This window comes from Arvicola amphibius, chromosome 8 (assembly GCF_903992535.2).
Source record: "Arvicola amphibius chromosome 8, mArvAmp1.2, whole genome shotgun sequence".
Lineage (NCBI taxonomy): Eukaryota > Metazoa > Chordata > Mammalia > Rodentia > Cricetidae > Arvicola > Arvicola amphibius.
The window spans coordinates 71,060,276-71,074,363 of NC_052054.1; the positions used below are offsets into that span (position 1 = coordinate 71,060,276).

Here is a 14,088-nt window from a genome sequence, read left to right on the forward strand (position 1 = left end):
GTAATCAAAATTCAGTCTGGTACAGAGCACTCTGGAGACTGAGGCAGGAAAAGCAGTTCAGGAGTAGCCTGAGCAGAGACAGAAGGGGGAGAGAGAAGAGAATGGAGGAAGGAAAGAACAAAGCTTCCTGGAAGACTCACAATATTGCTTTCAAAATTTACTACAAAGCTACAACAATCAAAACAGTCCTGCAGTGATATAAAGACATAGATCCAATGAAAAAGAAACAGAAAACTCATAGCTAAATCATCATCATCATCATCATATATATATCACCAAATGACTTTTTTTTTGGGGGGAGGAGTAATGGTTTGAGACAGGGTCTCACTTATGTAGTCCTGAAATTCACTATGTAAATCAGGCTGGACTCATACTCAGAGATCCATCTGTCTCTGCCACTATGCCTAGCTGTCTAAACGACTTTTGACAAGGCTGTTGAGACCATTCATTGGGAGAAAGGATAGACTTAGAAAGCTGGTGCTGGGGCTAGAGAGATGGCTCAGAGGTTAAGAGCATTGCCTGCTCTTCCAAAGGTCCTGAGTTCAATTACCAGCAAACACATGGTGGCTCACAACCATCTGTAATAGGGTCTGGTGCCCTCCTCTGGCCTGCAGGCTTACACACAGACAGAATATTGTATACATAATAAATAAATATTAAAAAAGAAAGCTGGTGCTGAGGAAAGTGGATCTTCACACACAGGAAAGGACAGAGGTAGGTCTTTATCTACATATCATATACAGAAGCTAACCCTAGAGCTGGGGATGTGACTCAGATGTTAAGAGTGTTTATCTAACATGTGATAGGCACTTCAATTAAACAAAAACAACAACAACAAAACCCAACTCTAGTAGTGTGTAGTGGAGCACACTTTTAATCCCTTAAGCATTTAGAGGCGTGCAAATCTCTGTGAATCTAAGGTCAGCTTGGTATACATAGTGAATTTCAGGGTATTCAAGACTACACAGAAGTCTCAAAAAACAAACTAAAAACAAACAAACAAAAAACACCACCAACCAAGCAAACAAACAAAAACTCTAAATGGATTAAAAACCTAAAACTACAAAGTGTAGAAGAAAATCTAGGGCAAAAGAATCCCATGGGCAATGGTGGGTAGCGCAGAGATGAGATAGCTACCAAGCCTATCAAAGGAGATGTAACCCCATTAAGCAGATACTTTGATTGTATACACAAACTGTTGCATGCATGCATACAAACACATCTATACGTGCACATACACAATACATACACTCAATTCTGAAGACAATTTATAACAGTAGACTGTTTCTATTTTAAGAGTTGTCAACAAGAAGGTGCAATGATGGTTGCCATAGCTGAGAGAAGGAGTGAACAGGGACCCTGCATTCACACAAAGAATGAAGTCACAGGGATAGGCGGTGGTAGTGATAAAATATTATGAACAGTTTTAACACTTATGAACTATGTTACTAAAATTGGCTAATTTTTTGTTACATGTCTTTTACACATTAAAATTAATTGGGGTGAGGGATGTAGATCAGTGATAGAACACTTGAGTAGAAAGAATAAATCAGAAAAAAATCAATACAAGTGTTTATGAAGTGGACGGCTTTACTAAGATAAAGTATCCCTACTTTTAAAGTATTTTTTTGGGGGAAGAGCCAAAATGAATGTAAATGTTCAGGAAAAAAAATCTCTTTGTGAAAGAGTAAGAATGCCAAGGAGGGACTAGGGCCGTGACTTTCATGCTTGCCTAGCATGAAAGAAACCCTGGGCTTGATCCTCACCCCACATAAACTGAAAGTAGTAGTGTCTGACTGAAATCCTAACACTTGAGGGGTGCAGGCAGAAGATCTATCTGGCTATGCAAGGTCATAGGCAAAGCCAGTTTCAGACCAACATGGGTCATATGAGAACCTTTCAAAACAAAACCACTGCAGACAAAATGTTAACAGGTAAATCTGCATTAAAGTATGTGTGCTGGCTAGTTTTAGGTCAACTTGACACGAGTTGTCCAAAAGGAGGAAACTTCAATTGAAAATGCCTCCATAAGATTTGGCTGTAAGTCCTTTTTTAAATTAGTGATTGATGGGGGAGGGCCCAGCTCATTGTGGGTGGTGGCATCCCTGGGCTGAACTTTTTAATAAAGCAGTTGAACAAGCCATGATGAACAAGCCAGTAACAGCACTTCTCCAAGGCCTCTGCATCAGCTTCCTGCCCAGTGAATTACTGTCTTCACTGCTTTTGATAATCAACTGTTAAATGGAATGGTGTGAGTAAAATAAACCCTTTCCTTCACAAGTTGCTTTTGGTCACGGTGTTTCATCACAGCAATAACAACTCTAAGACAATATATATGATATTCTTTTGTATTGTTCTTACTGTTATCAACGACAAATTCTCAAGAGTGTAAATATGCATGGGTTCCTCTCATGAAAAGCCCTATAGTTTTCAAGTTTGCTGGGTGTCCTCCATCTGCGATTCTTATAAAGGAATGAGTACTACAGTGATTATAAAGAATATACAAGGCTCTTGAAAACTAGCCTTCTAGACTTAATGCAGCCTCTCCCCTCTCCCCTGTGGTTGTCCTGAACTCTGTAGATCAGACTGCCCTTGAACTCCAAGAGATCCGCCTGCCTCTGCCTCCTGAGTCTGGGACTGAAGGTGTGTACCACCCTCATGTGACTAATGCAGTCTTTCACTGGCCAGGACAGGAGGAGGCAAGTGTGGGGCTGAGGAGAGGCACTATAAGGGACCCAAAATTTTAACAATTTCAGTCATTAGCAAGCTGTTATGGTGTCACCAAGTCTTCAGCAACCTTTCAGCTGAAGTAAATAAAATGAACTGCCCTTGGCTACCTCTGTACACATAGGCCTTTGACACCTACTATTCTGTGGCATGAACTTTTACTTGCACACTAAGGTGTGACTGTGTGACTGCCAAGTCTGTAGCCAAGCAAACAGTCTCCCAAACAGACCAATTTTCTTTTGAATCTCATTTACATCTAGTAGGAAGCTGGCATTGCTATAAACTTCATGCTTTTGTGTGCCTCACAGAAATGTCAAGAAATCATATCTTTAAAAGTTTTAAAGATTATTATTATTTTATGTGTATAAGTGTTTTGTCTACATGCATGTATGTATAACCTGTGCATACCTGATGCTCATGGAGGTCAGAAGAGGGTGTTGGATTCCCCCAGAAATGGAGTTATGGATGTTTGTGAGCCACCATGTGGGTGGTGAGGAGGAAAAAAAACTCAGGTTCTCTGCTAGAACAACAAATGTTCTTAACTGTTATCTCTCTTGACCAGTGGTTCTTAACCTGTTGGTCATGACCCTTTGTGGGGAGGGGTCGAATGACCCTTTCACCGGGGTTACAGGGTCTCAAACTTACCTATCTTGAAACGTACTTAGTAACAGCATCCTCCTTGGAGTGACTACTGCATGTAACTGGCAATCTGTAACTCAGCTCTCTGTACAGTGGGTCTAATAACACATCCCTTCCCAGAAACCTCGGGGAACAATAAAACAACAAAAACACTGGCTTAAATTTGAAGCAAAAATGCATCACCTGTTCAATCTTTGCTTAGTTATAATTTTTAAATGGCAGGATGGTCTTAGCTGCAGAAAGCTGAAATGTATAGAACAGTCAACTCTGAAGAGGACAGCTACTAATATATATGCAGTTTTGCTGCTGTTTTGAGACAGGGACTCATCAGTAACTGAGGCGGGCCTTGAACTCTAACTCCTGCTCAGCCCTCTGGGCACATTAGGATTTCAGGCAGGTATGTGCCACCATGTCTGAATACAACTTATAATTTAAACTCCAAATTATGTTCATAGCCAAAAACGTTACCAAAACTTAAAAATCAGGTGGCATGGAAGTAGTTAATTTTCGAGCACCTGATAACTTCTACTTGTTAGAAACCTAATAAGTTCCTTGGTGTAACTGCACTCTCAGCTTTGATGTCTGAATAATGCAGTTTTACTAGTTCCTCAATTGGACTGAATTACACAGTAAACAAAGCTGGTTATAAATCTAAGGATGTCTCAAACACTTAGTTTAGAGGAAATAACTTTAAGTGCCTGCCCATATACACGGTCAACTTTTCAAAGAGGTAGCTAAAAAAATTAGAGCCACTAAACTTAGGGATCAAAAGACCATAAAAAGAGAGAACAAGGAAGGCGTGTCCAAGACTTCACAATGTTCAATGTCCTCAAACTTACATCTGGTGAGAAACAACTTTTTTTTTCCTTTAAGAGACAAGGTTGCTCTATGTAACAGCCCTGGCTATACTGGAACTCCCTTTGTATACCAGGCTGGCCTCGAACTCAGAGATCTACTTGCCTTTGTCTCAAGAGTGCTGGGATTAAAGGCCTGCACTACCAAACCTGGCTGAAAAACAATTCTTAATGAGAAACTAAGTAACAAAATATGCATTCCAGTGATTTTCCAGTACTAGTCCTTTCAGAAGTGGAGAGTGAAAACAGGAAAAACACATCTTTAAAACTAACCCTGGGCTGGAGAGATGACTCAGTGGTTAAAAGTACCTTTTGCTTTTGCAGAGTACCTGAGTTAGATTCTCAGCACCCACATGGTGGTTTACAACCACCAGTAACTCCCTAGCATTCATATGGTGAACATTCATACACATAAACTAACTCTAAAAAAATAAATAAAATGAACCCAAGCTGCTGTAATGGCTCATGCTGTAATCCCAGCACTGAGGAAGTTGAGGCAGTAGTAAACTACTGTAGGTTCCTGGCCACCCTTAGTCATATAACTTGTCTCAAAAATATAAAAACGAACAGAAAAATAATCTATTAAAAGGTTAAAAAATAGTAAATCCTCGTATTACTGAATTCTGTGTAAATACTGATACATTTAGTGCCAGGAGTCAAGGTGGAGAGGATACTTCAGTACTTTCAACTTTTTATCACAATTGTGAGCTGTAGTAAGAACCATGCAAAAGCCTGTGTGCTCTGCAAACCTTGTCACCAGGTGTCTAGAATTGTCTGTGGAACATGTAGCACCGACTCTTAACTAGAGCAACTCCTCTAGAAGGGGAAGGAACTTTTTATCCAATACCCAGAATAAGAATCTGCTCCATTCCCAAGACAGCATCAGAAATGCCACTGTGATCCAACAGTACATACAGCTCTGGGACTGTGCCTGAAGGTGTATTCTCTGACAAATACCTACACACACCACTCACAGTAACACATGCTCCTGAGCTCTAGTCTAGAATGACCCAAATGACATGGAATTCTTACCTCTATCCATAATCAAAACTACAGTGTCTAAATATGAGACTGTGTATGCAACCACCCCCAAATGCCACCAATTATAGCTAGGAAAAAAGTTCCGTGGGCCACTCCTCTTGAAAAGCACAGCACTTGGTGCTGTTATTTTCCTTCATCCCAGCTGGGAAAAGAATGGAGCCATGTAAGCATCACAACAGAAAGGCATCTCCTAACCCCCTCTTCAATCTCAGTTTCTGGGTGTGTTTCAGGTGTCAATCACCATCAGCCAGCAAAATGTCTGTTACTCAGCTTCCGAGAAACAAGCAAGAGCAGATATGCATAGGAAGCACATTCCCTGTCCCTTATAAGAAAATAAAGCAGGGAGCACAAACCAGGTGTCACAGTGTACATCTATAACCCCAGCACTCAGGAGAGTAAGCAGAAACACAAGTTTCAGACTTGCTTGAACAACTCAGACCCTGACTCCAAAAGATAAAAAACAAACAAAACAAAACAAACCACACTGGGGCTGTAGCTCAGTGCTAGAATATTTGCATAGTATGAGAGACCATGGGTTCAATCCTTAACACCATTAAAACAACAACAGAGTAGTAGTAACCTCATTCCTCAGGAGGAAGAGGTCAGAACTGGTGTTCAAGACCCACGCTGGGGTATTGGCATAAGAACTGACAGGAGGACCAATGGAATTGAATAGAAGAACCGGATATCAATCCACACATCTTCAAACACCTGATCTTTGATAAAGAAGCAAAAAAAAAAATATCAAATGGAAAAAAGAAAGCATATTCAACAAGTGGTGCTGGCATAACTGGATATCAACATGTAGAAGAATGAAAATAGACCCATATCTATCACCATGCACAAAAATCAAGTCCAAATAGATCAAAGACCTCAACATAAAGCCAGACACACTGAACCTTATAGAAGAGGAGAAAGTGGGAAGTACACTTGAACGCATTGGCACAGGGAACCGCTTCCTAAATATAACCCCAGTAGCACAGACACTGAGAGAAACAATTAATAATTGGGACCTCCTCCTAAAACTGAAAAGCTTCTGTAAAGCCAAGGACACGGTCAACAAGACAAAACGACAGCCTACAGAATGGGAAAAGATCTTCACTAACCCCACATCAGACAGAGGTCTGATCTCCAAAATATACAAAGAACTCAAGAAATTGGACACCAAAAGATCAATCACATAATCCAATAAAAAAAAAACATGGAATATAGATCTAAACAGAACTCTCAACAGAGGAATCTAAGATGGCTGAAAGACACTTAAGTAAATGTTCAACATCCTTAGTAATCAGAGAAATGCAAATCAAAACAACTCTGAGATTCCATCTTACATCTGTAAGAATGGCCAAAATCAAAAACACTGGTGACAACTTATGCTGGAGAGGTTGTGGGGAAAAGGAAACACGTCTGCATTGCTGGTGGGAATGCAAGCTGGTACAACCCCTTTGGATGTCAGTTTGGCAATTTCTCAGAAAATTAGGAAACCTTCCTCAAGACCCAATAATACCACGTTTGGGCATATATCCAAAGGATGCTCAATCGTGCCACAAGGACATGTGCTCAACTATGTTCATAGAAGCTTTGTTTGTCATAGCCAGCGCCTGGAAACAACCTACATGCGCCTTGATCGAAGAATGAATAAAAAAAAAAAAATGTGGTACATTTACACAATGGAGTACTACAGAGCAGAAAAAAATAATGACAGTTTGAATTTTGCAGGAAAATGGATGGAGCTAGCTCTGTCTCTCCCCCTTCTCTCACTCTGTCTCTCTCTACTCTTCTGCTTTTCTGTCTCTCCCACCCCCAGCCTCTTCTCTTTTGCTGCCCTGTCCCCAGAGACCAATCTCCCCCTTCCCTCTCCTCCCCTTTTACGTTCCCTTTCCCCTAATAAAAAGCCCTCCACATGGAAAGAAAGAAAGAAAGAAAGAAAGAAAGAAAGAAAGAAAGAAAGAAAGAAAGAAAGAAAGGAAGAAAGGAAGAAAGGAAGGAAGAAAATGGGTGGAGCTAGAAAACATTATTTTGAGTGAGGTAACCCAGACACAGAAAGACAATTAATCACATGTACTCACTCATAGGTGGTTTTTAAACACAAAGCAAAGAAAGCCAGCCTACAAACCACAATCCCAGAGAACTTAGACAGCAATGTGAACACTAAGAGAGACTTACATAGATCTAATCTACATGGGAAGTAGAAAGTAGAAAAAGACAAGATCTCCTGAGTAAATTAAACTGGGAGCATGGGGACCTTGGGGGAGGGTTGAAGGAGGGAGGGGAAAGGCAGGAAGGGGAGCAGAGAAAAATGTAGAGCTCAATAAATATTAAAAAAAAAGTTAATAAGAAGCCTGAGCTAATGGGCCAATCAGTTTATGATTAAAAAAAAAAAAAGACCAGGCTGGGCTACAAAGCAAGTTCAGGCAGCATGGTTATAGTGAGTCAAACAACATTCCCCAAATCTTCGGGCTGGAGAGATGACTATGATTAAAAGCACCTGCTATTATTCTAGAGGACTGGGGTTCTATTCCTAGAACCTATTCAACAACTAAAAATGGTCTGTAACTCCAGTTTCAGGGAACCTGATGCTTTCTTCTGGTCTCCAAGGAAACCAGGCACACATGCACATGGTACACAGACATACATGCAGGTAAAATACCAATACACATAAAATAAAAATTAAAATAAAATCAGAAGGGGCTTATACCATCCTTCTCTAAGAAACTATTAGCAATTATTGGTTGGTGGGATAGATGTAATCATTTTCTTCAGTAGAGTAGAAAATGTTCCTGTAAATAATCTCCCACCTATGCTCATGCAAACAAGTTTTTGCCTTTCCTTTGGAATAGAGAAAAACTACAGATGAAGAGACAGAAGTACAGTTCAAAAGTCCTTATCCATGCAGTCTACTCACATGTGAAATCTAGATAAACATGCAAAACTTCAAATCTACTGACTTTTAAAGATAGAGGGCGCACACCTTTAATCCCAGCACTCAGGAGGCAGAGGCAGACGGAACTCTATGAGTGCGAGGCCAGCCTGGTCTACAGAGGAAGTTCCAAGACAGCCAAGCATAGAGAAACACTGTCCCGAAAAACCTTGAAAGAAAGACAGACAGACAGACAGACAGAGTGAAGGCATGGAGGCAAGTATCTGACCTAAGAAGATGTGATAATGTTTGGGAACTGACAGATACCAAGATGACCTTGTTTCTGGGAATCAGAATTATAAGGGAATAATACCTTTAATTCTATTCACCTGATTACCATGAGTGCATTATTAAATGACTGGTCAAAATCAAGATGCTGACAGCCCCCAGGATGGCCCAAAGAAAGGCCTCACTGGGTGAGTCCTGTTACACTACCTTCCCCGTTTCCTGCAGTCAGAGAAAATCATTTTTATGTCACTCTTCAGAACTGAGAGACAATCTATCAGCCCAATCCAGCACTTATCTACAATGCAACATCAGTGAGCTGAAGTAAATAAATGCAGTGAGGCTCAGCAATTGAAACCACTTGCTGCTCATGCAGAGCACCTGTGTTCAGTTCTCTGCACTCACAAGGCTGCTCACAACCATCTGTAACCCCAGTTCTATGGTATCCAATTTTCTTTTCTGACTTCTACAGTCATCAGGCATGTATGCACATGATACACAGACATACACGTAGGCAAAACACTCATACATACATAAAATGAAACTTTTTAATTTGGGGGGAAAAAGCTAAAATAAAAAAATTTAAATGATGCCCGCCCCCCTTTGATGTTATTGTATTTTATTTTTGTTATTTTATTTTTTTCAAGACAGGGTCTCAAACTAGCTTCAAACTGACAATGTAGCTGAGGATGACCTTAGTCACTCTAGAGTTACTGGGAATACAAGCATATATCACCTCAACCAATGGATAGGCTGCTAATCAAGGACTTCATGTATACTAGGTAAGCAAGCAACTGAGCCTTATCGTCAGTCCCATATTTCTGTTGGTAATATTGCCACCTAAACTCTTTTTAGAAGAAAACTGTATTTGAATATGGCAATTATAATTCTACCTTTCAGCCCAGTAAGAGCTGAAATAAAAGTATCTGGGTGTGTTGTGTGGAAAACCATAGGTTTGCAAAGGAAGCAATACAGGCTATGGATCTGACCCTTCCTTCTATGGAAGGGAAAGGTTCTTACAGCTAGGGAATCTAACCAGATACATGCATATAAATATTACATACATACCTACATACATACCTACATACATACACAATACAGCACACACACATATGCATGCACGCACCTCTAAAATATGTCCTCTAGATTTTAAGGAAGACTGAATTAAGTGTTACCTCTCTGGTCATGGATGTTGGGCATGTGTACTCTTAGTCATGCTACACCCTCTGCAAGACTCCAGAAAGTTTAGGAAGCCAGCAAAGCATCAGGAATCACAAAGTATTCAATCAAGAACTGGAAACTCGTGTCTGTTTTGAAAATACTCTGGCCTAAAGTTAGATTTTCAAAGAGTAGCCATGAATGATTCTAATTTTCTGTTAGATTAACTTTCTGCTAAGATTCTGCTCAGTGTATTTGCCAACAACCCCTCTACATTCGTTTTCCTGAGTCCTGGTGAAAGTACCCTGAATTCCAGGGTTGGGGACAGAACTATGATGATGATGTTCTTACCAGTCCACATTTAGTACAACATGTCTTTTTACTCTAGTAAAATTAACCCTTAACACAATTCTCAAGTTTTGAGGGTAGCCAAACTCTACAAACTGGTCCTAAAGCAACAACATTTTTAAGCCAAATTATTCAGAGGACAGAATCAGATACCCATGATCAATGAAGGGGGCTGTTTCAGCAAAAGCACTTCCTTAAACTTTATCCTCAGCAGCTGCAACCAGGCAGCTTCAGAATTCTAGCCAGCCTATCTCATGAAAGTATAAGACGAAAATAAAGAAAGACAAATCAGAATCTGAGGAACTGCTCTTCCTGATTTACTGGATTTCTCTGGATTACCTGCCTGTTATGTTGTAAAATATGTATCTGATTTTGTTCCTGTCTTCTGGCTTACTACTAAAACCTTTGAAATCTTCACAGAAATAAGTGTTATTTTGTATGATGATGACTTTAGAAGGGAAGTGGTTCACAGGGAAAACCAGGGCAGGATTAGACTGAGATCTGTATTTCCAGCCTCTACAGAGCTGAACACAGTCAATGATCTAATTAATCATGCCTATCGGCCGGGTGGTGGTGGCGCACGCCTTTAATCCCAGCACTCGGGAGGCAGAGGCAGGCGGATCTCTGAGTTCGAGGCCAGCCTGGTCTACAAGAGCTAGTTCCAGGACAGGCTCTACAAACTACAGGGAAACCCTGTCTCGAAAAAACAAAAAAAAAAAAAAAAAAAAAAAAAAAAAAAAAAAAAAAAAAAAAAAAAAATCATGCCTATCTTCTGAAGCTCCATAAAACCAAAGGAGAGGGTTCAGCCAGCTTCATACAACTGATAACATCGAAGTTTAAGGAGGTTAGGTGCATGGCCACTCTATAATATCCCTTCCAACTCACCCTTTGTAACATCAACAGTGTGCTTTGTGGACCACTCTAGTAAAATTAACCAAAACCAAGGGGCCATGGGAAGACTGAGGTACAGAATATGAGTAAAATAAAACACTAGGCCTTTCATGGCAAGCAGGGAAGACTCAATTGACTAAGCCCCAAACCTGAGACGTGACATTATCCCTGGGTATATAGTATCAGGGCTGCATCTAATCTGAAAGACCTGCTTGTGTCTGCTGTGGAACAGACTGCTTGTTTGATGGGTACGTGGGGATGGGAGTGATCTTCTACATTTCTGATGTTAAAAATTGTATAGTGGGGAAAAAAACAGAGTTTATATTTATTCCTGTTTTCTCAGAATTGGTGTCATAACAGGGATTTGCTGAGCCGGATGTTGAGGCACATGCCAGCTCTTACACAGTGGACACAGAAGGGTCAAGAGTTCAAGGTCATCTTGGGCTACATATTGAGGCCAGCCCTGCTACATCCTGTCTCAAAAACCAGAGAGAGAGAGAGAGAGAGAGTATTTCTCCCTCAGAGCTCTTTTCACTCTCAGGAGTTTATTTTCCCCATTTGCCCTAATAAAGATGTTTGTTCTGCTTTTTAAGTAGGGGGGGCAGGGATATTGAAGAGATTGTCTCAGTGATTTAGAATGCTTGTTGCTCTTGCAGAGTACCAGAGTTGGGTTCCTAGCATCCACATGGTGGCTCACAACCACCCCTAACTCTAGTTCTAGGGAATCTGATGAACCCTTCTGACTTCTGCAGATATATCGCGCGCGCACGCGCGTGTGTGTGCGTGTGTGTGTGTGTGTAGGCCAAAATACTCGTCAAAATACTTATACACAGGAAAAAGGTCTTTAAAAAAAAAAAAAAAGACAGGTGGGTCTCTGAGTTTGAGGCCAACCTGGTCTAAGGAGCAAATTCCTGGACAAGCTAAACACAGAGAAACTCTGTTTCTAAAAAGAAGACAAATGACAAAATATGGACTGGGAAAGAAAATCAAGGGTAGGAGGTGAGGAAATTGGATTCCTGGGTGGCCACTGCGATCTTGGAAGACATGGAGTCAGATGTGTTCACTGTGCTCAGTTACTGAAAGTAAAAGTTAGCAAAATTATCAGACACATGTTTGAACTACCAGGAAGCTGGTCTGCTGGTTGTATAAGAAAACACAGCAGCATACAATTTTAATCCCAGGACCCAGAAGGTTGCAGATCAGTCTGGTTCACAGAGTTCTACTTTGCTATGGGACACTGACTGAAGCTATCCCCATACTGAAAGGCATAATTTGAGAATCCAAGACAGCTAGATGAGTCACTCCTCGGGAAGGTGGAGAGGAGTCCTTAGGAACAAGAGGCACTCTTCTCCCTAAAGTTGACTCTAAGAAATTCGGGTTCTAGTAACACTTAGACAGTGTCCTATAACAATTACAATAGTCCCAGAAGCTGAAGGATACACTATCATCTATCCACTTGGGAGGATGCTGCTCCTAAGAAAGTAGGGCTGGGGTAATGACACAAAGCACTGAGCAGTATATGTCTGGGTCTATATGGACACATGTGCAAAGATCAGAAGAGTTTATTTCCATATTCTCAGACTTATGGCAAGGAAAACAAAGACCAGTATTTAGGATACATTGTACAAGCATTACACACAAAAGGCAACATAAAACCTAAGTAAGTCCAAACTTAAAAGCATTTCAATAAGCCACACATGACACGGCCTATTTAGCCATTGACACAGTGCATTTGGATATCCTTACCAAATTAAAAAAAAACAAAACAAGTGAGCCTTATCCTTACCTTAAGATCGATTTTACTCAGATTGTGAAATAGAAAATAAAACCTAAAAAAATTATTTTGTATTACATTTTTCATGGTTGGGGGAGCATGTATGTTATGATGCACATGTGTCATTGAGAAGACAACTGGTGGGAGTTCTCTCCTATCATGTGGACGTCAGAAAGTCAGGTCATCAAGCTTGGTGGCAAGCACCTTTAGCCACATCCTGGCAGCCCTCACCATTTGCTTTAAAACACTTATATTCTAGTGTGTGTGTGTGTGTGTGTGTGTGTACCCAGAAACAATTTTAGAAGAACTCATAAATTCAAGTGGTGATATGGAGGAGCTGGAAATAGGAGGGGAGCAGAAATGATGCAAATACAGTATACTCATTGTTAGAAATTCTCAAATAAGTAAAAAATAAGGGTAAAGATTAATACAAAATGGTATGAATCTGCAATCCTATGGTGAGATGGGACATGGATATTAGAATCATGCAGAAGAGTTCAGTGGCCAGGTAGCCTGGAATATACAGCATGGAAGCAAACAAAAAAGACCCTGCCTTAGCAAGTGAGAGAAATGGCTGCCAAAACTTGTTCTCGTGGGCTGGAGAGAGGGCTTAGCCATTAAAGTCCAAGTTTCATAATCAAAAAAATTTTGTCTGACCTCCACATGAGCACCATGTTACATGCACAGTTCCCATTCCCCTTTAGTCTCTATCTCATACACACATGCACCATAAGAAAAACTGTGATTCCTCATAGATTTGTTCAGCATCATTTTTAATACGTCTCTAAAAGTGACTTTAATATGCAATGAAGCTTGGAAATCACTGTGGTTGCCATTTCTAAATAAAATGCTATATCTGTGCTTTAGCTGGGGTCTACAGTGCCTTAATACAAAGGGAATACTATGGATGAAGTACTTGAACTGAGCTAGAGAAATGCTTTGGATCTGTTCCTTGCCCCATGAAGGCATAGGATACCAGCACTGTTTCTAAAAACAAGCAAACATGTATTAACAAAAACAAAACAAAACAACCCCCGCCCCGCATAATCTTGCAAAGTTTTTTGTTTGAAAATTTCTTAGCAGGAAAAAGTTCCTTTTGAAAAAAAAAAAAAAAAGATTCTTGGCGGTCAGTAGTATCACATGCCTTTAACCCTGTCACTTGGGAAGCAGAGGCAAGATGATCTCTGTGAGTTCAAGATGCATTCAAGACTAGCTCGGTATATACAGAGAAACCCTGTCTCAGAAATACTAAAAACAAAACATAAAACACACAAAACAAACAAACAAACAAACAAACAACCAGCAGCAGCAGCAGCAGCAGGAGGAGGAGGAGGAGGAAGAAGAGAAAAGATTCTTAACTCCAGCATTTGGGAGCCGAGGCAAAAGGATCGCAAGTTCAAGGGTAACCTGAGTTCCAGAGTGAGACCCTATCTGACAAAAAGAAAATGAATATTCTTCATGTTCCTGAATATGCAAGAAGACTGTGCACAGTGCAGAAGATACAGGCATTG

General features: G+C 40.4%; 1 protein-coding gene across 1 annotated transcript in view; it reads right to left on the reverse strand.

The window, feature by feature from the left end:
* Positions 1-14,088, reverse strand: part of Arhgap35 (Rho GTPase activating protein 35) — a 112,314-nt gene that overhangs the window by 63,674 nt on the left and 34,552 nt on the right. The gene's annotated exons all lie outside the window — the stretch shown is intronic.